This window comes from Panulirus ornatus, chromosome 68, assembly GCF_036320965.1.
Source record: "Panulirus ornatus isolate Po-2019 chromosome 68, ASM3632096v1, whole genome shotgun sequence".
NCBI lineage: Eukaryota > Metazoa > Arthropoda > Malacostraca > Decapoda > Palinuridae > Panulirus > Panulirus ornatus.
The window spans coordinates 1,721,276-1,748,265 of NC_092291.1; the positions used below are offsets into that span (position 1 = coordinate 1,721,276).

Genomic DNA, 26,990 nt, shown 5'->3' on the forward strand with positions numbered 1-26,990 from the left:
AATGAGTGAGGAAAGATTGACCAAGAGAATATATGTGTCGGAGGTGGAGGTAACGAGGAGAAGAGGGAGACCAAATTGGAGGTGGAAAGATGGAGTGAAAAAGATTTTGTGTGATCGGGACCTGAACATGCAGGAGGGTGAAAGGAGGGCAATGAATTGAGTGAATTGGAGCGATGTGGTATACCGGGGTTGATGTGCTGTCAGTGGATTGAATCAAGGCATGTGAAGCGTCTGGGGTAAACCATGGAAAGCTGTGTAGGTATGTATATTTGCGTGTGTGGACGTGTGTATATACATGTGTATGGGGGTGGGTTGAGCCATTTCTTTCGTCTGTTTCCTTGCGCTACCTCGCAAACACGGGAGACAGCGACAAAGCAAAAAAAAAAAAAAAAGAAAAAAAAAATATATATATATATATATATATATATATATATATATATATATATATATATATATATATTCATTTCAAGCTAAAAGTTTGTTTTCTAAATTGTTTCTTACATTTTTCATATGTATATATATGTATGTGTGTGTGTGTGTGTGTGTGTGCGTGTGTGTGTGTGTGTGTGTGTGTGTGTGTATATGTATATATATATATATATTATCCCTGGGGATAGGGGTGAAAGAATACTTCCCACGTATTCCTCGCGTGTCGTAGAAAGCGACTAGAGGGGACGGGAGCGGGGGCCGGAAATCCTCCCCTCCTTGTATTAACTTTCTAAAATGGGAAACAGAAGAAGGAGTCACGCGGGGAGTGATCATCCTCCTCGAAGGCTCAGAGTGGGGTGCCTAAATGTGTGTGGATGTAACCAAGATGTGAAAAAAGGAGAGATAGGTAGTATGTTTGAGGAAAGGAACCTGGATGTTTTGGCTCTGAGTGAAACGAAGCTCAAGGGTAAAGGGGAAGAGTGGTTTGGAAATGTCTGGGGAGTGAAGTCAGGGGTTAGTGAGAGGACAAGAGCAAGGGAAGGAGTAGCAATACTCCTGAAACAGGAGTTGTGGGAGTATGTGATAGAATGTAGGAAAGTGAATTCTCGATTAATATGGGTAAAATTGAAAGTTGATGGAGAGAGGTGGGTGATTATTGGTGCATATGCACCTGGGCATGAGAAGAAAGATCATGAGAGGCAAGTGTTTTGGGAGCAGCTGAATGAGTGTGTTAGCGGTTTTGATGCACGAGACCGGGTTATAGTGATGGGTGATTTGAATGCAAAGGTGAGTAATGTGGCAGTTGAGGGAATAATTGGTATACATGGGGTGTTCAGTGTTGTAAATGGAAATGGTGAAGAGCTTGTAGATTTATGTGCTGAAAAAGGACTGATGATTGGGAATACCTGGTTTAAAAAGCGAGATATACATAAGTATACTTATGTAAGTAGGAGAGATTGGCCAGAGAGCGTTATTGGATTACGTGTTAATTGACAGGCGTGCGAAAGAGAGACTTTTGGATGTTAATGTGCTGAGAGGTGCAACTGGAGGGATGTCTGATCATTATCTTGTGGAGGCTAAGGTGAAGATTAGTATGGGTTTTCAGAAAAGAGGAGTGAATGTTGGGGTGAAGAAGGTGGTGAGAGTAAGTGAGCTTGGGAAGGAGACCTGTGTGGGGAAGTACCAGGAGAGACTGTGTACAGAATGGAAAAAGGTGAGAATAATGGAAGTAAGGGGAGTGGGGGAGGAATGGGATGTATTTAGGGAATCAGTGATGGATTGCGCAAAAGATGCTTGTGGCATGAGAAGAGTGGGAGGTGGGCTGTTTAGAAAGGGTAGTGAGTGGTGGGATGAAGAAGTAAGAGTATTAGTGAAAGAGAAGAGAGAGGCATTTGGACGATTTTTGCAGGGAAAAAATGCAATTGAGTGGGAGAAGTATAAAAGAAAGAGACAGGAGGTCAAGAGAAAGGTGCAAGAGGTGAAAAAAAGGGCAAATGAGAGTTGGGGTGAGAGAGTATCATTAAATTTTAGGGAGAATAAAAAGATGTTCTGGAAGGAGGTAAATAGGGTGCGTAAGACAAGGGAGCAAATGGGAACTTCAGTGAAGGGCGTAAATGGGGAGGTGATAACAAGTAGCGGTGATGTGAGAAGGAGATGGAATAAGTATTTTGAAGGTTTGTTGAATGTGTCTGATGACAGAGTGGCAGATATAGGGTGTTTTGGTCGAGGTGGTGTGCAAAGTGAGAGGGTTAGGGAAAATGATTTGGTAATCAGAGAAGAGGTAGTAAAAGCTTTGCGGAAGATGAAAGCCGGCAAGGCAGCAGGTTTGGATGGTATTGCAGTGGAATTTATTAAAAAAGGGGGTGACTGTATTGTTGACTGGTTGGTAAGGTTATTTAATGTATGTATGACTCATGGTGAGGTGCCTGAGGATTGGCGGAATGCGTGCATAGTGCCATTGTACAAAGGCAAAGGGGATAAGAGTGAGTGCTCAAATTACAGAGGTATAAGTTTATTGTGTATTCCTGGTAAATTATATGGGAGGGTATTGATTGAGAGGGTGAAGGCATGTACAGAGCATCAGATTGGGGAAGAGCAGTGCGGTTTCAGAAGTGGTAGAGGATGTGTGGATCAGGTGTTTGCTTTGAAGAATGTATGTGAGAAATACTTAGAAAAGCAAATGGATTTGTATGTAGCATTTATGGATCTGGAGAAGGCATATGATAGAGTTGATAGAGATGCTCTGTGGAAGGTATTAAGAATATATGGTGTGGGAGGCAAGTTGTTAGAAGCAGTGAAAAGTTTTTATCGAGGATGTAAGGCATGTGTACGTGTAGGAAGAGAGGAAAGTGATTGGTTCTCAGTGAATGCAGGTTTGCGGCAGGGGTGTGTGATGTCTCCATGGTTGTTTAATTTGTTTATGGATGGGGTTGTTAGGGAGGTAAATGCAAGAGTCCTGGAAAGAGGGGCAAGTATGAAGTCTGTTGGGGATGAGAGAGCTTGGGAAGTGAGTCAGTTGTTGTTCGCTGATGATACAGCGCTGGTGGCTGATTCATGTGAGAAACTGCAGAAGCTGGTGACTGAGTTTGGTAAAGTGTGTGGAAGAAGAAAGTTAAGAGTAAATGTGAATAAGAGCAAGGTTATTAGGTACAGTAGGGGTGAGGGTCAAGTCAATTGGGAGGTGAGTTTGAATGGAGAAAAACTGGAGGAAGTGAAGTGTTTTAGATATCTGGGAGTGGATCTGTCAGCGGATGGAACCATGGAAGCGGAAGTGGATCATAGGGTGGGGGAGGGGGCGAAAATTTTGGGAGCCTTGAAAAATGTGTGGAAGTCGAGAACATTATCTCGGAAAGCAAAAATGGGTATGTTTGAAGGAATAGTGGTTCCAACAATGTTGTATGGTTGCGAGGCGTGGGCTATGGATAGAGATGTGCGCAGGAGGATGGATGTGCTGGAAATGAGATGTTTGAGGAAAATGTGTGGTGTGAGGTGGTTTGATCGAGTAAGTAACGTAAGGGTAAGAGAGATGTGTGGAAATAAAAAGAGCGTGGTTGAGAGAGCAGAAGAGGGTGTTTTGAAATGGTTCGGGCACATGGAGAGAATGAGTGAGGAAAGATTGACCAAGAGGATATATGTGTCGGAGGTGGAGGTAACGAGGAGAAGAGGGAGACCAAATTGGAGGTGGAAAGATGGAGTGAAAAAGATTTTGTGTGATCGGGGCCTGAACATGCAGGAGGGTGAAAGGAGGGCAAGGAATAGAGTGAATTGGAGCGATATGGTATACTGGGGTTGACGTGCTGTCAGTGGATTGAATCAAGGCATGTGAAGCGTCCGGGGTAAACCATGGAAAGCTGTGTAGGTATGTATATTTGCGTGTGTGGACGTGTGTATGTACATGTGTATGGGGGGGGTTGGGCCATTTCTTTCGTCTGTTTCCTTGCGCTACCTCGCAAACGCGGGAGACAGCGACGAGGTATTAAAAAAAAAAAAAAATATATATATATATATATATATATATATATATATATATATATATATAATTCCCTGGGGATAGGGGAGAAAGAATACTTCCCACGTATTCCCTGCGTGTCGTAGAAGGCGACTAAAACGGAAGGGAGCGGGGGGCTGGAAATCCTCCCCTCTCGTTTTTTTTTTTAATTTTTCCAAAAGAAGGAACAGAGAAGAGGGCCAGGTGAGGATATTCCCTCAAAGGCCCAGTCCTCTGTTCTTAATGCTACCTCGCTATCGCGGGAAATGGCGAATAAAATGAAAAAAAAAAAATATATATATATATATATATATATATATATATATATATATATATATTTTTTTTTTTATTGCTTTGTCACTGTCTCCCGCGTTTGCGAGGTAGCGCAAGGAAACAGACGAAAGAAATGGCCCAACCCACCCCTTTACACAATGTATACACACACTTCCACACACGCAAATACATTATATACCTATATACCTATTATATACCTATACATCTCAATGTACACATATATATACATACACAGACACATACATATATACCCATGCACACAATTCTCACTGTCTGCCCCCATTCACTCCCATCGCCACCTCGCCCCACATGGAATACCTTCCCCCTCCCCCCTCATGTGTGCAAGGTAGCACTAGGAAAAGACAACAAAGGCCACATTCGTTCACACTCAGTCTCTAGCTGCCACGCAATAATGCCCGAAACCACAGCTCCCTTTCCACATCCAGGCCCCACACAACTTGCCATGGTTTACCCCAGACACTTTACATGCCCTGATTCAATCCACTGACAGCACGTCAACCCCGGTATACCACATCGATCCAATTCACTCTATTCCTTGCCCTCCTTTCACCCTCCTGCATGTTCAGGCCCCGATCACACAAAATCTTTTTCACTCCATCTTTCTACCTCCAATTTGGTCTCCCACTTCTCCTCGTTCCCTCCACTTCCGATACATATATCGTCTTGGTCAATATTTCCTCACTCATTCTCTCCATGTGCCCAAACCATTTCAAAACACCCTCTTCTGCTCTCTCAACCACGCTCTTTTTATTTCCACACATGTCTCTTACCCTTACATTACTTACTTGATCAAACCACCTCACACCACACGTCCTCAAACATCTCATTTCCAGCACATCCACTCTCCTATGCACAACTCTATCCATAGCTTACGCCTGGCAACCATACAACATTGTTGGAACCACTATTCCTTCAAACATACCCATTTTTGCTTTCCGGGATAATGTTCTCGACTTCCACACATTCTTCAAGGCTCCCAGGATTTTCGCCCCCTCCCCCACCCTATGATTAACTTCTGCTTCCATGGTTCCATCCGATGCCAGATCCACTCCCTGATATCTAAAGCACTTTACTTCCTCCAGTTTTTCTCCATTCAAACTTACCTCCCAATTGACTTGACCCTCAACCCTACTGTACCTAATAACCTTGCTCTTATTCACATTTACTCTTAACTTTCTTCTTTCACATACTTTACCAAACTCAGTCACCAGCTTCTGCAGTTTCTCAGGGAGGGAGGTGAATGCAAGAGTTTTGGAAAGAGTGGCAAGTATGAAGTCTGTTGTGGATGAGAGAGCTTGGGAAGTGAGTCGGTTGTTGTTCGCTGATGTATGTATATATATATATATATATATATATATATATATATATATATATATATATATATATATATATTTCTTTCTTTCATACTATTCGCCATTTCCCACATTAGCGAGGTAGCGTTAAGAACAGAGGACTGGGCCTTTGAGGGAATATCCTCATCTGGCCCCCTTCTCTGTTCCTTCTTTGGGAAAAAAAAAAATACAAGAGGGGAGGATTTCCAGCCCCCAGCTCCCTTCCCTTTTAGTCGCCTTCTACGACACGCAGGGAATACATGGGAAGTATTCTTTCTCCCCTATCCCCAGGGATATATATTTTTCTTTTTCTTTCTTTCGTACTATTCGCCATTTCCCGCATTAGCGAGGTAGCGTTATCAACAGAGGACTGGGCCTTGGAGGGAATATCCTCACCTGGCCCCCCCTCTCTGTTCCTTCCTTTGGAAAATTAAAAAAAAAAAAAAAAAAAAAACGAGAGGGGAGGATTTCCAGCCACCCGCTCCCTCCCCTTTTAGTCGCCTTCTACGACACGCAGGGAATACGTGGGAAGTATTCTTTCTCCCCTATCCCCAGGAATAAGGGATATATATATATATATATATATATATATATATATATATATATATATATATATATATATATATATATATATATATTTTTTTTTTTTTTTTATACTTTGTCGCTGTCTCCCGCGTTTGCGAGGTAGCGCAAGGAAACAGACGAAAGAAATGGCCCAACCCCCCCCCCCCCCATACACATGTACATACGTCCAGACACGCAAATATACATACCTACACAGCTTTCCATGGTTTACCCCAGACGCTTCACATGCCTTGATTCAATCCACTGACAGCACGTCAACCCCTGTATACCACATCGCTCCAATTCACTCTATTCCTTGCCCTCCTTTCACCCTCCTGCATGTTCAGGCCCCGATCACACAAAATCTTTTTCACTCCATCTTTCCACCTCCAATTTGGTCTCCCTCTTCTCCTCGTTCCCTCCACCTCCGACACATATATCCTCTTGGTCAATCTTTCCTCACTCATTCTCTCCATGTGCCCAAACCATTTCAAAACACCCTCTTCTGCTCTCTCAACCACGCTCTTTTTATTTCCACACATCTCTCTTACCCTTACGTTACTTACTCGATCAAACCACCTCACACCACACATTGTCCTCAAACATCTCATTTCCAGCACATCCATCCTCCTGCGCACATCTCTATCCATAGCCCACGCCTCGCAACCATACAACATTGTTGGAACCACTATTCCTTCAAACATACCCATTTTTGCTTTCCGAGATAATGTTCTCGACTTCCACACATTTTTCAAGGCTCCCAAAATTTTCGCCCCCTCCCCCACCCTATGATCCACTTCCGCTTCCATGGTTCCATCCGCTGACAGATCCACTCCCAGATATCTAAAACACTTCACTTCCTCCAGTTTTTCTCCATTCAAACTCACCTCCCAATTGACTTGACCCTCACCCCTACTGTACCAAATAACCTTGCTCTTATTCACATTTACTCTTAACTTTCTTCTTCCACACACTTTACCAAACTCAGTCACCAGCTTCTGCAGTTTCTCACATGAATCAGCCACCAGCGCTGTATCATCAGCGAACAACAACTGACTCACTTCCCAAGCTCTCTCATCCCCAACACACTTCATACTTGCCCCTCTTTCCAGGACTCTTGCATTTACCTCCCTAACAACCCCATCCATAAACAAATTAAACAACCATGGAGACATCACACACCCCTGCCGCAAACCTACATTCACTGAGAACCAATCACTTTCCTCTCTTCCTACACGTACACATGCCTTACATCCTCGATAAAAACTTTTCACTGCTTCTAACAACTTGCCTCCCACACCATATATTCTTAGTACCTTCCACAGAGCATCTCTATATATATATATATATATATATATATATTTTTTTTTTTTTTTCATACTATTCGCCATTTCCCGCGATAGCGAGGTAGCGTTAAGAACAGTGGACTGGGCCTTTGAGGGAATATCCTCACCTGGCCCCCTTCTCTGTTCCTTCTTTTGGAAAATTAAAAAAAAACGAGAGGGGAGGATTTCCAGCCCCCCCGCTCCCTTCCCTTTTAGTCGCCTTCTACGACACGCAGGGAATACGTGGGAATTATTCTTTCTCCCCTATCCCCAGGGATATATATATATATATATATATATATATATATATATATATATATATATATATATATATATATATATTTTTTTTTTTTGCTTTGTCGCTGTCTCCCGCATTTGCAAGGCAGCGCAAGGAAACAGACGAAAGAAACATATATATATATATATATATATATTTTTTTTTTTTTTTTCATACTATTCGCTATTTCCCGCGATAGCGAGGTAGCGTTAAGAACAGAGGACTGGGCCTTTGAGGGAATATCCTCACCTGGCCCTCTTCTCTGTTCCTTCTTTTGGGGAAAAAAAAAAAAAAAAAAAGAGAGAGGGGAGGATTTCCAGCCCCCTCGCTCCCTTCCCTTTTAGTCGCCTTCTACGACACGCAGGGAATACGTGGGAAGTATTCTTTCTCCCCTATCCCCAGGGATGATATATATATATATATATATATATTTTTTTTTTTTTTTTATACTTTGTCGCTGTCTCCCGCGTTTGCGAGGTAGCGCAAGGAAACAGACGAAAGAAATGGCCCAACCCCCCCCCCCCATACACATGTACATACACACGTCCAGACACGCAAATATACATACCTACACAGCTTTCCATGGTTTACCCCAGACGCTTCACATGCCTTGCTTCAATCCACTGACAGCACGTCAACCCCTGTATACCACATGACTCCAATTCACTCTATTTCTTGCCCTCCTTTCACCCTCCTGCATGTTCAGGCCCCGATCACACAAAATCTTTTTCACTCCATCTTTCCACCTCCAATTTGGTCTCCCTCTTCTCCTCGTTCCCTCCACCTCCGACACATATATCCTCTTGGTCAATCTCTCCTCACTCATTCTCTCCATGTGCCCAAACCATTTCAAAACACCCTCTTCTGCTCTCTCGACCACGCTCTTTTTATTTCCACACATCTCTCTTACCCTTACGTTACTTACTCGATCAAACCACCTCACACCACACATTGTCCTCAAACATCTCATTTCCAGCACATCCATCCTCCTGCGCACATCTCTATCCATAGCCCACGCCTCGCAACCATACAGCATTGTTGGAACCACTATTCCCTCAAACATACCCATTTTTGCTTTCCGAGATAATGTTCTCGACTTCCACACATTTTTCAAGGCTCCCAAAATTTTCGCCCCCTCCCCCACCCTATGATCCACTTCCGCTTCCATGGTTCCATCCGCTGACAGATCCACTCCCAGATATCTAAAACACTTCACTTCCTCCAGTTTTTCTCCATTCAAACTCACCTCCCAATTGACTTGACCTTCACCCCTACTGTACCTAATAACCTTGCTCTTATTCACATTTACTCTCAACTTTCTTCTTCCACACACTTTACCAAACTCAGTCACCAGCTTCTGCAGTTTCTCACATGAATCAGCCACCAGCGCTGTATCATCAGCGAACAACAATTGACTCACTTCCCAAGCTCTCTCATCCCCAACAGACTTCATACTTGCCCCTCTTTCCAGGACTCTTGCATTTACCTCCTTTACAACCCCATCCATAAACAAATTAAACAACCATGGAGACATCACACACCCCTGCCGCAAACCTACATTCACTGAGAACCAATCACTTTCCTCTCTTCCTACACGTACACATGCCTTACATCCTCGATAAAAACTTTTCACTGCTTCTAACAACTTGCCTCCCACACCATATATTCTTAATACCTTCCACAGAGCATCTCTATCAACTCTATCATATGCCTTCTCCAGATCCATAAATGCTACATACAAATCCATTTGCTTTTCTAAGTATTTCTCACATACATTCTTCAAAGCAAACACCTGATCCACACATCCTCTACCACTTCTGAAACCGCACTGCTCTTCCCCAATCTGATGCTCTGTACATGCCTTCACCCTCTCAATCAATACCCTCCCATATAATTTACCAGGAATACTCAACAAACTTATACCTCTGTAATTTGAGCACTCACTCTTATCCCCTTTGCCTTTGTACAATGGCACTATGCACGCATTCCGCCAATCCTCAGGCACCTCACCATGAGTCATACATACATTAAATAACCTTACCAACCAGTCAACAATACAGTCACCCCCTTTCTTAATAAATTCCACTGCAATACCATCCAAACCTGCTGCCTTGCCGGCTTTCATCTTCCGCAAAGCTTTTACTACCTCTTCTCTGTTTACCAAATCATTTTCCCTAACCCTCTCACTTTGCACACCACCTCGACCAAAACACCCTATATCTGCCACTCTGTCATCAGACACATTCAACAAACCTTCAAAATACTCATTCCATCTCCTTCTCACATCACCGCTACTTGTTATCACCTCCCCATTTATGCCCTTCACTGAAGTTCCCATTTGCTCCCTTGTCTTACGCACCCTATTTACCTCCTTCCAGAACATCTTTTTATTCTCCCTAAAATTTACTGATAGTCTCTCACCCCAACTCTCATATATATATATATATATATATATATATATATATATATATATATATATATATGTATATATATATATATATATTTATATGTATATGTTTCTTTCTTTCATACTATTCTCTATTTCCTGTGCTAGCAAGGTAGTGTTAAGAACAGGACTGGGCCTTTGAGGGAATATCCTCACCTGCCCCCCGTTTCTGTTACTTCTTTTGGAAAATTATTAAAAAACAAGAGGGTAGGATTTCCAGCTCCCCACTCCCTCCTTTTTGAGTTGACTTTTATGACATGCAGGGAATACATGAGAAGTATTCTTTCTCCCCTATCCCCTGTCCCCAATTGTGCCAATAATCAGTCCTTATACTGCATATACTTTAAATGAAATTATGTCTTGTTTCTGAATATCATTTCTTTAAAAGTCAAAAGGCTGCTTTGAAAGAATTATCAATAAAATCTTTGATACAAAACTTAGATATATTTTTGTTTCCAGATCACTTGGTATGAGTCCCAGAGTTCAGTATTTGATTTCATATCTTTCGTAACAGGCCAGCATTTTCAAATGTTCTGTAAAAACAATGAACAAAGATCCTATTACATATCTATAGCTATATTACGACCCTGCATCTGTCCAGTTCTATTCCTTTTAAAGCACTGCAAGCTCTTTGACAATATATAAAACTTTCAACTACTTAAAACTTTTTTTACACCTCTTGAGTTATGTACCAATGTTTCAACCATCAAATGCTTTATAAACATGAGTAAATACAATTATCTTCTCTTTACAAAATGTAAGCTGGATTACTATTAAGTAATTAACAGAAAACTACAAGTTGTCCATGCTAAAGCTTAGTATACTACCAACAGTAATTCTAAGTTTTGGCAAACAAGGCACTAGGAGTTTTGAAAATTACCCAAATCAACATTGATTTCTTTTTTCAAATAAACACCTGCCAGTAGATTCAGTTAATCACTTATGCAGAAATCCAATTCATTGGCTCATCACTGGTCTTCTAGATCTTTAGCACCATGCTTCAAGATACGAGTGAATTCCACATGATCAAACATTGAATTCTTTATTGGAGCCTCACGGTACATTTCATCATCTTCATGATCACCCATGGATACAAGGAGTTCTCTTAGGTACTCTTCATTGATGTAACCTTGGTTGTTCTCATCAAAGCATCCAAATGCATTTTTGATTACATCCTCAGGATCTGTTCCCTGACTGTGAAGTTGATGGGTCCTGGAGCCTCATTCATCATTCCATCTAGTTAATCATCAGTATATATTTTTTATTTCAATGGAAGGCTATTTCTTTGTCCTGGCATTACCTCACTAATATGGGTAATGGCAATCAGGTATGAGAAAAATTTTTTTCAAACTTTATTTCTTTTTCCCACCTTAGCGAGGTAGTGGCATGAACAGGTGAAGAAAGGCCATATCCTCTCACATCCATTCTCCAGCTGTCATTTGTAATGCACCGAAACCATAGTGTCCTATCCATAGGTAGGGCCCACTGATCTTTCCATGGCTTACCCCAGTTGCTTTGCATGCTGAAATGGTTTGGACGTAAGGAGAATAAGTGAAGAAGGTTGACAAAAAAGATATATTTTGTCAGAAGGGGAGGGAAAAGGAGAATAGAGAGACCAAATTAATGATGGAAGGATTGAATGAAAAAGATTTTGAGTAATTAGGGTTTGAAAATGCAGGAGTTTGAGAGATGTGCCAGTTAATTGGAACAAATTGGTGTACTGGGTTTGATGTTCTGTCAATGGACTGAGCCAGGGCATGTGAAGCATCTGGGGTAAACCATGGAAAAATCATTTGTTTCTGGTTGAGGATAGGAAGCTTTGGTTTTGGTGTATTTCACATGACAGCTATGGAATGAATATAAGTAAATGTGGCCTTTCTTCAACTGTTCCTGATAGTATTTCTCTAATGTGGGAAATGGTGATCAGGTATGAAAAAGGAATATTTGTTGCACGTCACAGCATCGTAACACGTGATGTTGAGAGGGCCATTAAGAGTATGCTTATGCACTCAGCCCTAGGTAACTCAGTAAAGAAATGCAAAATACCTGTAGCATGAGCACTAAATAACCTCTGGAGAGAAAGTCTGAATTCAGACATCATTCCTGAGAGTGTGAAACCAACTTACATTGCCCCACTCCACAAAGATGGAAGGAAAACAGTCCTAAAAACTATTGAATGATAGCATTAACACTGGATATCATTGAAATCTTTAAAAGAGTCATAAGAGGCAAACTGACTTGATATTTAAAACAGAGCAGTTTGCATAATCGTGGACAATGGTTTCATGGTGGGAAGATCTAGTCTCTCTCAGTTGCTTGGACCTCTAGAAAACAAATGATATGCTTACATGGTTAATACAGACTTTGGAAAAGCATTGAGCAAATTTGACCATGGTGTCATACGCATAAAATGCGAAAGATGGGAATAACTGGAAAACTTAGCAAATTGATATACAACATATCATTTTAAAACATACCATCTCCAGTGCCTTCAAAGTGAAAAGCACAGTCCCTTAGGGAACTGTACTATCATCCCTGTTGTTCTTCATTCTTATACCCAACATTGACAAATTGTGAGCCACATTTTCATATCATCCCTCGCAGATGCTACAAAAATAAATATGAAAATCGGATTAATAGAGGATGCTGAAAGGGTGGGTACAAAATGAAGTCTTTGATTGGGCAACCGAGAACATGCTTTTCAACTTCTCCAGAATAGGGAAAATGAAGACATCATAAATGATACAGAATATTGGACAGATACAGATGTTGAATAAAACGTTGAATAAAACGTTGAATAAAACGTTGAATAATGTGAAAGACCTTAGTAATAATACCTAATGACTTAACCATCAGCAATCACAGCAAAGCACCATTTTCCTCCTACAGAAGGATGTTAGGATGGATCATGTGGACTTTCAAGACATGAGAAGTAAAACCAACGATGTTAATAATCAAAGTGCTAATCCCCTTATGAAATGAATATTGCTGTGTTCTAACATTTCCTTACAAGGCAGGCAAAATTACAGAATTAGAAAGTGTTTAGAGATCTTTCATGGCCCCCATATCAGTGGGGTAAATGAACTGAATTACTGTAGAGCCAAAATTTCTGAGGCTGTTTTCCCTGGAATGCAGATAGGAAAAACATATCATCATCTGTAACTAAAAATTCTCATCTTACATTTGGTAGTAACACCAACTGCCATGACAGGCCTAGAAGAGTTTATGAAATACCTCTGAAATGCAAAGGTGTAGTATGCACAAAAGAGAGAGAACACCGTAAACATCTGGGGTGCAGGACTCTTCAACACCTTGCTTTGTATCTTCAGAAATGCTATGGGATGCACTGTAGAGAAGTTTAAGAGTGACCTGAACAAGTACCACCAGACCAGCCAGGCTGTGGGAGCTATAAGGACCTGCAGGCCTCACCCAGCAGCACAGGCCCAGCCAAGGCTGAGGAGTAAAAGACCCCTGAAGATATCATCAGGTATTCACCAGTTGTTCACCAGGGTTGTTCAGCACCTCATTCTTGATTAGGGTATCAGTTGCAGAGAGTTGACAGTAAAAGGTAAAAAAAAAGAAAGTCTTGAATTTGAACTTAGCTCTGCCAGTACACTATGAAATCTTGCATGTAGACATATTTTCTTGCTTCCAAATAAGAATATGCCTCTTTTGTTCCTGTAACAACTTTGGACCCATGGTTAGTTACTGGTACAAGAAAAATATCACCCAGAATAGAAAACAAAGGTATCACTAAACACAGGGACAGCAAGCAAAAGTTCCATTCCTCCATTTTCAATATGATGGAGTAACTGAAGTGGAAAAACATATCATCTGACTTTTAAGTCTAAACCAATGTGCCAAACATGCAATATCCACACTATAAGGAAGTAATAGGATATGTTATGCAAATAGAACTTCATGCAAGGAAGCCTTATTTTAACTAGGGACTGTACTTAGCAGAGTTCAACTTTCAGAACCCCACATTTTCCCTGATCTGCACTTTCTTCCCATCAATACACTTATCATTGCAGATCATAAACTAATACTCCAGATTAGTAGATCTGCTGTACTAATTGTAACGAATGTATTGACAGCAGTTTTTTCAAGTTAAATGCAATAAAAAGAATAATGGCACAAACCTTGACTTTTATTAGAATCTCTTGCTCTCTTAAGCAATACTTGGTGTACCAGTGAAAGTAAGATACATATTATTTGAAAATAAGGAGAGTAAGATATATATGATCATTCTTGGCTGGTAGGAGAAGTTAGTTGAGGTTTTCAAGAATAAGCTTTGCAGAGTTTAAGTTATTTTTCACGTATTTTACGTGATCTATCCCTACAGTTTCTTTAATCTTCAAAGCCCTCCACAGTCTATAGTGATTTACTTTCTTCTTTCATGCTTGTCTGCTGTTTCCCATGTTAGTGAAGTAGCACTAGGAACAGACGAAGAAAGGCCGAATTCACTCATTTCCATTTTCTAGCTGTCATGTACATTGCATTGAAACCAGAGGCCTATATCCACAACCAGGTCTCACAGACCTTGCTGTAGTTTTGCCTGGCTGCTTCGTGTGTTCTGATTCAATCCATTAACAGCAACATCAACTGCTGTATACCAGTTCATTCCAATTCTCTCAATCCCATGCATGCCTTGTATCCACCTTCATTTTCAGGCCCTGGTCACTCAAAATTTTTTTCACATTATCCTTCCATCTCTAGTTTGGTCTCTCCTTTCTCCTTGTCCCCTCCACTTTGAACTCACAGATCCTCTTTATTACCTTCTCCTTACTCATTCTCTCCATATTATCAGACTGTTTCAGCACACACTCTTTATCTCCTTCAACCACACTCTTCTTATTACCACACCTCTCTGCTACCCTGTTATTACTTACTTGAGCTAAACCACCTCACACCACATGTTGCCCTCCAATAACTCATTCCCTGCATCCATAGAATACTGTTGGGACTACTATACCTTCAGACATACTCATTTTCACCCTCCCAGATAACAAATTCTCTTTCCATACATTCCCCAGTGCTCTTAGAACCTTCGGCCCCTCACACACCCAATGACACCTGCTCCCATGGTTCCACTCCTGGGTATCTAAAACACTTTACCTTTTCCAAACTTTCTCCATGCAGATTGCACCCCAACCAACCTGTTTCTCTGCCCTGCTAAAGCTAATAATCTTGCTGCTATTCATTTTTTACTCTCAACTTCCTCCTTTCACCCTCACTCCCAAACTGAGTCACCAACTTCTGCAGTTTCTCACTTGAGTCTGCCACCAGTGCTGTGTCATCAGCAAACAAAAACTGACTCACCTCCCAGGTCCTGTCATCCCCTACAGACTGCATACTTGCTCCTCTCTTCAAAACCCTTGCATTTACCTCCCACATCACCTCATCTATAAACGTATATATCAGCCATAGTGGCATCGTACACCCCTGTCATGGACCAGCATTCACCTAGAACCACTCGATTTCCTCTCCTCTTACTCATAAGGATGCATGTTCTTAAGACCTTCCACAAGGCATCTCTGCCATCCCTGTCATAAACTGTCTTTAGATCGATAAATACCACTTACAAATCCTTCTTTTTCTCTAAGTATTTCTTACACACATTCTTCAAAGCAGACATGTGATCCACATATCCTCTTCTATCTCTGAAACCACAGTGTTCCTTCCCAGTCTCATGCTATATATATTCCCTTATCCTCTTAATCACTACTCTCCCATGCAACTTATCAGGCATACTCAACAAACTCATACCTATGTAGCTTGAACTGTCATCTTTATCCCCCTTGCTTTTATATAGTGGCACTATACATGCATTCCACTAATCCTCATACCCCTCAGCATGACCCATGCATGCTTAGAAAATCCTAACTAACCAGTCACCAAAACAGTCTTTCAGTTTCTCCAGAAATTCAATGCAGTACCAATCACTTCAGCTGTATTACAAAATTTATTCTTATGGAAAGCTTTCATTGCCCCCTTCCTCTTCAAACCATTTTCCATGGCTTTCTCACTTTGCTACCTCCCAATTCACATGCCCATTATCTTTCACCCTATCATCACACATTCAGCAGTCTTTCAGAGTACTCACTCCATTACCCCCTCATCTCATCCTATCTGTTACTGCTTTCCCATTTACCTTTCTCATTGATGTTTCCATTTGCTCTCTTGTTTTTCTCACACCATGAACCTCCTCCAAAGCATCTTATTCTTCTTGAGGTTTACTGATATCATGAACCCCAACTCTCATTTGTCCATGTGTTTTTTTTTCTCAGCTGCTACATCTTCCTCTTGACCTTGTGTCACTTGTTGCCCTTTCTTGTACATCTCCCAGTCATTTGCACTCCTTCCTCCCATGCTGTTGCAGAATATTAGAAAGCAGCATAAATTGCCACCAACAAGTCTTATTGACATTTTATCAGTTTAGCTCTTCCACTATTTGCTTTGAATGTAGTAGTGTGTGAATAATAAGGTATGAGCAGAGGAGTGTGTTTCATTGCAATATTTTGAGTTCTACTAAATCAACCAAGGTGAAAATGGTGAGAGTTTTGAAGATCAGGGAAGTTTAGGGCTCATTAATGTAGATTCAGATGAAACATATCAAAAATTAAGAGTACCAATGGAAACCTTACCTAACTTTCCCTCGCAGCCAAGATTATCCCAATCTTCAATATTCTAGTTAAAATGTACCAGACAAACTCATGAATGTACTACCATTGCTACATTTTCCACTAATGTAGACAGACAAATGACAAACTGAGTGGCTGTTCACATCACAGCCCAGCCTCCCAACAAAACACCATTACACATGATCCTTGCAACTGACCACATTAACAATAGTTTATTGCAGCACTTTATGTTGACCTCATGTAGAAATTTTATGATTGATACAAAGGTTCTTGGTATTACCTTTAACATTTAATGCTAATATTTACCATCCTCTCATTGACAGCTGTCTGTCTACATGCAGCACAAGAATGTGATACATGCCTCCAAGCTTCCCTGAATGACAGGTTGCCACAAGAATGAAACATAACAGTTAGCTGTATGATAAGCCTTACAACAACAACATTAGCTACAAAGAAAATAGCATAATTAAAGAAGGTTCTAATGGTTAGAGTAACAGCAACATTAAAAATAGCTGGAGAACATTAAGGACTGTAAGAGTGTATAGCAACACTTACAATAGGGGCAATAGGAACAGCATTGATAACAACAGTTAAGTGACAGTGGCATGAAGTGAAACAATGATAATAAGATAGTCAAAAGAATGTGAAGAAAAGGTTTTGCTGCTCATGAGAAGGACCAGTGTTGATGTTTAGTATGATTAAACTTTTCTTGACATTTATCAGTAAACTTAGGTACATTTCTTTATGGTAAAAGCTATAGTTAATAAGAGAAATCGAACTGTTCAATATTTACAAGTACTGAGATGTTCATCACAGTTTGTATAGTTTTGAGAAGTCATCTCTATACTTAGATTATTACAATTAACTACTGTACAGTATAATGCTCATGAATTGCTCCCAGAGCTAAATTAACTTTCAAAAGTCCTTGCCCGGGCTAATCATTTATGGTCTCAGATAAAGATATGTATCTGCTTCTAAAGTTGATTGTAAGACCCTGCATTTGTAAGAAAAATGTTCAGTTGTTAATGTTAAAATCAACCTTTCAATACATCAGTTATTGTTGACAATGGTCGAGAACAGACATAAGTAGCAGACTTGCAGTGCAAGAAAAGAAGCAGTCAGCTGAGAGTGCATGCAGAGATTTTACTTTTGTATTTACTTGTAGTATTGAGAACTTAAATTGAGAGGCATACAGACTGCAATACAAGATACTTGACAAGCTAGTGGGTTATTGTAAGTTGAAGGATGTAGTTTTACATTTAAGGTTGAGGGGTTAGGGAGAAAATGAGATGCAAGACCAACTACAGCCACAATCTCCGACATTCATGGGTTGTGAATGATTCGTCTTGCTGCAGTTGACCTTGGATTACTTAGAGAAAGTTTGAGAGGAGGCTGGTACTCTTGGCATGCCAATCATTCTATATACATCTTGTAAAGCATGCCAGTCAGGGTCATTCACTTTACCCCAGATGTACTCTCCCTAAACATCTGTGGTTTTCAGGGGCTGCAGTGAGGACTTTGATGTTATTTTACTGGATAGCATTATAGAGAGTAAATGAGTGGTGTAACTTTGTAACAGGATATTTGACAAAAAATTTCATCATGGGTGAAAAATCTCTCAGGTGTTCACTGTACAAGGAAAGCTTTACTGAACATTTTAACCTTGGAAGACACATGATAGATGACACAGGTAAGAAACTGTTTGAATGCTCACTATGCCAAAAGACCTTTTCTCATATGAGTTATTTATTGTTGCATATGACTGTACATACAAGAGAGAAACAGTTTGAATGTTCTCACTGCCAAAAGTCATTCTTTCATAAGAGTCACTTATTGCAGCACATGACTGTTCATACAGGAGAGAAGCCATATGATTGTTCACAGTGCAAAAAGAGCTTCTCTAGGAAGAGTGATTTATTGCGGCACATGATTATTCATACTGGAAAGAAGCCATATGAATGTTCACATTGCCAAAACACCTTCTCCCAGAAGAGTAGTGTAGTGCGACACATGGCTATTCATACAGGAGACAAGCCACATGAATGTTCACTATGCAGAAAGACCTTCTCCAGGAAAAGTGACTTAGTGCGGCACATGACTATTCATTCTGAAGAGAAGCAAGAGAAGTCATATGAATGCTCGCATTGTCAAAAGACTTTTTACCATAAGGATGATTTTGTGCAGCACATGATTATTCATACAGGAGATAAGCCACTTGAATGTTCACATTGCCCAGAGACCTTCATTTGCAAAGGTGATGTAGTGAAGCACAGGTCTGCTCATATAGGAGAAAAGCCACATGAGTGTTCACAATGTCAAAAGACCTTCTCCAGAAAGAGTGCCTTAGTGCAGCACATGACTATTCATACTGGAAAGAAGCCGTATGAATGTTTATATTGTCAAAAGACCTTTTCTCAGAAGGGTAATTTAGTGCAGCACATGTTTATTCATACAGGAGAGAAGCCACATGAATGTTCACATTGCCAAAAGTCCTTCTCCATGAGGGGTGATTTAGTGAAACATAAGATTATTCATACCGGAGAGAAGCCACATAAATGTTCACAGTGCCAGAGGACCTTCTCCAGGAAGAGTTATTTAGTGAAGCATATGACTGTTCATACTGGAGAGAAGCCATATGAATGCTCATATTGTCACAAGACCTTCTCCAGGAAGGGAAATTTAGTGCAGCACATGACTATGCATGCTACAGAGAAGTCATAGAATATCCAGATTGCCAAAAGACCTTTCTCTCGATGGCTAGGTTAGTACAGCACATGAGTATTCATGCAGGCATGACTTTTTATATGAAACCATAATGCCAAATGACCTATTCCCATGAAAACTGTTTGGTACATGACATGATTATTTGTAGTGGAGAGAAGCCATGGGAATATATATGGCATAAGCAAAACATGCCCAAATGAAAGACCATCTCAGTTTAAAGGAATAAAGTTAGAGCAAAAATACAAGAAATTTATAGGGCTCTTCAGACTTTTGTAGACCTGACTTAGAAGAAGAAAGATTATAGGAAGTGGGAAAGATGAAAGGAGGGAGGGAATTCCAAAGCTTAGCTGTACAAGTGAAGAAGGGGGTATCATTAGTCATTCCTGCAAGGGCTGTTTTCCACTCACAAACTGTGGGAAGCAGCAGTCAGATTTATGCCTTGGGTCCAAGTCTTGGTTCAGGAACAGGTGCAGACATTTCATAAGAAATTAGCCAAAATAATACATGTAGACCAGAGAAAGAAGAGCAAAATAATGATGTGCTGATAGGGGTGGTTAAAGAGAGGTAGTACCATGAGCATGAATGAGACGAGTTTTTTATTCCACTCTGGTTTATGGGTAAGGTGGAAGAAGAGGTAGAAGAACCAGCTTAGATGTGTGAGCAGTACTTTATGTTAAGATGAAAAAAGCCCTTGGAGATTTGAAATAACAGCTCACAAGAACACTGATTACAGCACCTACACAACAGTGCCTACATTTTGGGAAGTGGACGTAAGTTTTGCTTTGTAGGATTTCCAGGTTAGAATGGAGGATATGGTTATGCCCAGTTTTGATGCAGAACAGAGAGACGTGAAGGATTTAGGGAGGAATTACTTTTTAGTACTGCTATGAAACGTGGGCCCTCTAGGCCCCTGTCTGCTAGCCCCAGTAGAGGGTCAGAAATTACATTACGTATACTCCAAAGGTTTAGTTGAATGCCGACATTGACCAGTTGGTCATTGACCTTTGGACTCAGGCTAACACTGAGCAGATAATCCCATAACATAAGAGAATGGCAGAATGACAATGTTCAGTGACATAACCACTCCCCTCTGCCATTTTCCTCCTCATGCCTTCCATATTGCTGGTAAAACGTTCCCACTCACCAGTTTTACATTTTCCTGAAAATGTAAAAGCCAGCAGTTTCTATCAGGTTATGTAAATGAATGAATTTTGCTGGTTTGCCATTGTGCATCTTGCAACTTCCTCATTGTTTCTTCAGATATGACCACTAACCACTGCCATTTTTCTCTTCATACTTCCCAGATTGCTGGCACAACCTTCCCACTCACCTGCAACATATTTCTCAAAAGATATATCACCCCCAGCAGCCAACAATATCTGTACTGCAGTAGAAGTGAATGAACCATTGGCAACTGTGTATAGAGATTAGTCATTGTATGTTTAGCAATTTATCTGGCATGTCTACAGGTGTAAAATAGACAAGACCACCTTTTTATAATGTAGATTAGATTAAACTGGGTTACTTTCTTCCCACTCTTAGATACTGCACAGGTCTGAAACAAGAGGAAATATGTTCAGTACAGAGAAGAGAGTATTAGAAAGAGGGAAGGGAAGGTGAGGTGGACTATGTAAAGTGGAATCATCATATTAAGAGTGAATAGGGTTAGAAATAAATGAGAGGGAATTAAAAGATAAGCAATAGAACAGAACTCTGAGGAACACCATTGTTGATAGGATGGAAGGAAGACACTTTATCAACATATATTGCAATATAATGGCTGAAGAAGAAACTATGCATTGGATAATAGAGAGAAGCAGAAGAATGGAAAGCACAGGAGTTTGTAAAGAAAAGATTTATCCCTGAGAGAGGAGGACCAGAAGTTCATTACATAAAACAGATTACCCCCAGTAGACTGTGAAATCTGTATTGAGAAAGTGAATTTAAAGAAAGTTTCAAAGACTTTAGAGATAATAGAAGTGAGAGTTGTGGGGACATAGATGGGCTGCACCAAGGCATACTTCCAAGAGGAAGGAAAGGTCTGGGTCTTTAGAAGTGAAATATATAAGCAAGAATTAGAGGTAGTTCAGAAACACACTCCTTTAGGACACAAGGAGGTATGCCATATGCCTTGTTCACGTGGAGCTGAGAGAATTTTGGAGATGGCTTAGGTTCAGTGGAAAGATATGGGGCAGAGGGATTCGAAACAGAATCATTTAAAGTTGAATGAGAAGAAAATAGATACCAAAAAGAGTGATTTAGTATTGGAATGTTAACTGTAGATCGATCAGGATTGAAGAAAGGTTGAAACAGAAGTTATTGGAGATATTTTTGTTTTGACCAGAGATATTTGTCTGGAGAAGAAGTCAAGTCAGCACTCTTTTTATGAAAGTATACTTGACTTTATGAAGAACAGCTTTGCAGTGATTATTAGGAGAATTAAAAGTGGAGTGGGTTGAGGTAAAGGGCAGATTTTCATGGTCCAGTTCACTCTGTCCCTGATGTGACAGGTATCGGAATAAGAGCAATCAAACCATGATTTGGGAAGAAAGTTTTATTGGAAGATGGGAAGTAGAACTGCGTCCCAGCCCAGGTAACCTGTGCTGTATATTAGCTCATGAGACATCTTGGCAAGCACAGTGATATCGGTCCCAGAGAAGCCAGTAGATAAGAAGTGCAAAGATGACTGCTGAGCTCACAAGGTCACCAAGTTGGCATCTGTGGAAAGAGAGAAGTTGGGCATGCTCATTTAGAAGATATGGTAATGAGACTTTGATTCAAGGATCATAATGGGACAGAAATAGTGCATGTATAGTGAGAGGGTTCATAAGTAAAAAAAAGATGCTGAATGTGTTGAAAGAGTGGTAATGATGATCAGGAACTTGGTTTATTTGCTCATCTGGTTCTTTAATCCTTTCACTGTGCACTTGATTTTCAGGCTGATTCCTGAAACGTGGCAATTATCTGCCAAAAATGAAAGTTTGAATGTGACAAATTGTATCAATACTGAAAGAGGCTCTGTTTTTTGTATCTGACAGTAATACTGTATTCTCTAAAACCTGTTGTGGATTGTAAAAGATAATGATTTGATCAGTAAATTAAGGAAAATTAGAAAAAAAGTTTTTTTAATGACAAATATAGGGAAAACAGCCAGTAACAGGCCAAAATTATTACAAAATATAAAGAAATTGTTTAGATAATATTCAATTTATAGAAAGTTGTCTATATAGTCCTTATGAGTTTCTGCTTAGTTGGCAATTTTCTAATGAAAAATTAGTCCTTGTTTTTACCTGATGTTTATTTTCATAGATAGTACTTTACATTATGGTAATTACATTTAAAATTTTGTGCAAATTGTGAAATGCTCTAAACAGATTTCTTGAAAAATATATTTTCAAACTTTGTTTATATGATGTCAATTGGCTGAGTCATTAGAATATATATGTTTCACAGTATAGAACAGAGATGACAACATGCATGGGGATTCTTACAATGCAAGTACATAAAGGATGGTTTATCTGAATGTTGCAGTACAGGGAAACTATTAACTTGAGGTAAATCTGACTTGCAGTCAGTGGTTATAAATGTTTATTTACGTATATCTGAACAGTGCAGTAAAAGAGTTAAGGAAGGATACTTTGCGAGGATCATCTTAGAACTTAAACACTCTTTTTGAAGTACACTAAAATTCCATGTATGGAAGTTTTCAGCACATGGATGTATAGAGAGCAATACTTCATGGCAGGAAAGAAGAGTTCTACACTCAGAAATTTAAGGGGAAATACACAAAACATAAAAGCAAAGTCAGAAAGGGTAGAGATTTTAAACTAGTTAGCATTAGATAAGGGGAATCAAGATCCACATGGTAAACAAGTAGGTGGAAATGCTATTCTCAGAGTGGAAACCATGATCAAAATTTGAGATCTGTTAGTGTAGACAGGAAGCAGCTGTGGATAGCTGAGTTTCAGAGAAAAGATCTGGAAAGGAAGTGGAGAGATGGTGTTGTTACAACAGAGAGAAGATCAAATTTGAGACTGAATGTTGCAGAATGAACAGAGAAAGAGCTAAGTTTAGGAGCTGTGTCTAAAGGGTTAAGTAGGCTTCAGTTTTTTATTTTGGTCAAAGGGACCACAAGACCTGATCAATTCACCTTGACCAGTGGTGCTTTTCTGATTCCTTGGAGAGTTTGAATAAAATTGTGTTATGATATTTCTTCAAGAAAGGAAGGGAAAACAGTTGGAGAGTAAAGGGTTTTGTGAATAATGTGTTTAAAAAATGGAGAAGTTTTGAGTTTGTGGGTTGGGTGCCAGCAGCCCACATGTAGGTGAGGCAAGAGAGCAAAACACAAAACCCAGGCTTGGGAAGGATTACAAACAGCATAGTGTAAGCTGGCTGTGTTACACATTAATGACATTTCTGATACTGTGCAAGGGCAGTAGTCTTACCTGGACAGAGGATCCCAGTCGCCAATTACTAGGTGCTGTTTTCAAAACACCTCCCAGGAGGGTACTCTACTGCAGCACATAACAATTCATACAGGAGAGATTCCATATGAATGTTCAGTACCAAAAAACCTCAATGAGGAGTGATTTAGTTCGACTTATGACTGTTGGTATGGGAGGGAATCCATTTGAATTTTCAAAGTCCAGAAAGGATCTCTGAAAGGGTAACTTTAGTGCAGCACTGGAGATAATTCATATGAATGTTCAAAGTGCCAAAAGACATCTTATTGGAAGGAGACTAGTGCAGCTTATTGATGTTCTTACAGGAGAGACATTATATGATTGACAACATTACCAAAAATTCTATTCCTGAAAGAGTAGTTTACTGTGGCACATGGAACTCCACAGAGGAGCGAAGCCTTTCACTTGCATCTACTCTGATCAAGACTTTAACAATGAGAATGGTGAGACATACCACACTTCCTTCCATGGCAGTGGTCAGCACGATAAAATGATGGCCTGCTAACAAAACTGTGAGGACCATTTGATGTCTCAATATTTGTGAAGTTAGGCAGGCTGAGGAAGTGAAATTGAAAATTTGTAATGGTGCAGAATCAGTTGCATGAAAGATGGAAAATGGGCCAGAATTGTCTCTGATTATCAGTAAATGTTGAGATTGATGTCAGTAACAACTTCAAAGGGGTTCTGATAGTTATTTTCCGTGTTGAAAATGAAAGATATCCCTCCACTAGTAAGTGTATATATATATATATATGATGATCAACAAAACTCAGCCATTCTACAATTTATCAAACAATGAAGTAGTGAATTTTACTACAGACAATAAACAAAATTATTGGTCCCCTGAAAACGTATATTATCTTTAGTGTGTTTAGGGAGAATACTGTCAGCTCCATCCTTTTCCTCTTTTGGCCTTTGACTGCAGTCGGTACTTTTATAGTGCATAATTGTTTTTCTCTTTCACTGTGACCTGTACAAATAGAGATTTCCACTTTCAGAAATGCTACAGGATGTTTTGGAATATAAATATTAATGTCAGTGTTTTCCACTGCCTCCCTTTGTATGGGTCTATAAGTGCATCAGTTATTTTTTCCGTTATATAAGCTAATTATCCTCAAGATATTGAAAAAAAAAGCTCAGTGTCACTTTGCTGAAAGAGTAGATGAGGATTCATGGAATGTATCTCACAAAATTCCATTTTATTCAAAATGGGTATTAGTATGAATTGATATGCCATTACTCAAGCACTGGTATGCACTTTTTATTGTTGTAATAGAAGCAAGAAAAGTGCACTCTTTTGGGCACCTAACAGCAGTAGTATGAACTGCAACCAAATGATTTCTGTACTTTTTTTTTTTTTTTGTAATCTGGGAGTTCTATTTACTGCCACTATCAGAATATGAGAAAAATATTCCTTTGAGTTTCCAAGAATCCATCACTTGGGATAGGTTCTGGGACAAAAGCCTACCACCAGTTGAAAATGATAATGCCTGTATGGTTTTTATTTAAAATCAGTTTGCATTACTATTTATGTGCAGAGATAATTTTGTGGAAGACAATTCCTATATCTAGAATGACTGCATCGGTAATGTATTGCTTTAATTAGTGATAAATGTTAGCCATAAGTGAGAGGCCCATATTTAAAGTGTTGGTTATTTGTATATGGTGACTGGCCTGCTGTGTTGTTTAAAACATGGTGTGTTTAAAACTTAATTCAGATAAAGGTTGAGTTTATTTGATTTTATCTGCTCTCCCATACCTTTATTTATATCATACTCACTTGTTGAAATTGATTTAGAATGACACTTGTATTTCATGTTTATATTTTGGTATGCCATTGATGTAAGTTTATGTTTTTTTTGTTCTCTCTGCTTACTAAATGTTCCAGTTGTAAAAACAATTATTTTTCTCCTTCAAATTTCAAAATGATGAATGAAACTTCTCCTTCCATAACTGAGTTTTTTTGTGATTCAAACTGTGTAATGAGCTTTATAATACTAACGTGAAATAAGAAACTGTAGTAGGTTTCTTGTACTCTTATAAGGTAGCTTCTTTCGACACCTAGTTGACATTATTTCTGTACTATTTATATAAACCCTAAGGTTGAATTTTTCATGGTCTTTTATGCAAATGGTATTACCAGTACAGTACTTGCAATCTGCTGAGCTCATCTGCATTCTGCACTAGCTAATTTCTTTTTAAATCTAAATTTTTGAAGTTAAAAATCATTGCTACTATTTGTCTCTTTATTACTTCATCGAAGCATCCTGTTTATGTCTTTAGTCCCTTTATCCAATTTACTATTACGTACTATTTGGTATTTAAGAACGTGTGTATATTTTTTTCATACTTGACTGCCGTGTCCCATGTTAGAGAGGTAGCACCAGGAACACAAGAAGAAATGCTGAAGCCACTCACATCCATTCTTTATCTTTCATGTGTATTGCAGCAAAACCACAGCTCCCTGTCCACAACCAGGTACCACACACCTTTCCATGGGTTGCCCGGGATGCATCACAGTCAACTGACAGCAAGTCAGTCATGGTATACAAACTCATCCAATTCATTCTATCCCAAGCACACCTTTCACCCTCCTACATGGTCATATGTAATGTTCATATGTATTGTTAGAGTGGCATGGACATGTGGGGAGAATGAGTGAGGAAAGGTTAACAAAGAGGATATACATGTCAGAAGTGAAGGGAATGAGGAGAACCAAGAGACCAAATTGGAGGTGGAAGGATGGAATGGAAAAAATTTTAACCGATTGGGTCAGTTACCTTGTGTTTCTGGTGGTAGTCAGTTACCTGTGTTACTTTAAGGTCTCTATATTCGTAGGTCATAGGATATTGTTGAGATGAATATATAACAGAAGATGAACTAGAACAATCATAGACAAGCTGATGGACTGCATTAACAGGTGACAAGTATAACCTCATATTGATCATTGCAAAGTTGAACATACTGGTAGTACAAATGAGAGGT

General features: G+C 39.7%; 1 long non-coding RNA gene across 4 annotated transcripts in view; it reads left to right on the forward strand.

Moving 5' to 3' along the window:
* Positions 1-25,955, forward strand: part of LOC139747452 (uncharacterized) — a 51,421-nt gene extending 25,466 nt beyond the window's left edge. For 2 of the 4 annotated variants that reach the window (XR_011712396.1, XR_011712397.1), the window contains exons 2-3: positions 13,504-13,661; positions 17,142-25,955. This is a non-coding gene — a long non-coding RNA (uncharacterized lncRNA). The remainder of the gene's footprint in view (positions 1-13,503; positions 13,662-17,141) is intronic. The other 2 variants (XR_011712394.1, XR_011712395.1) reach the window with 1 other exon arrangement.
* The last annotated feature ends 1,035 nt before the right edge of the window (positions 25,956-26,990 follow it).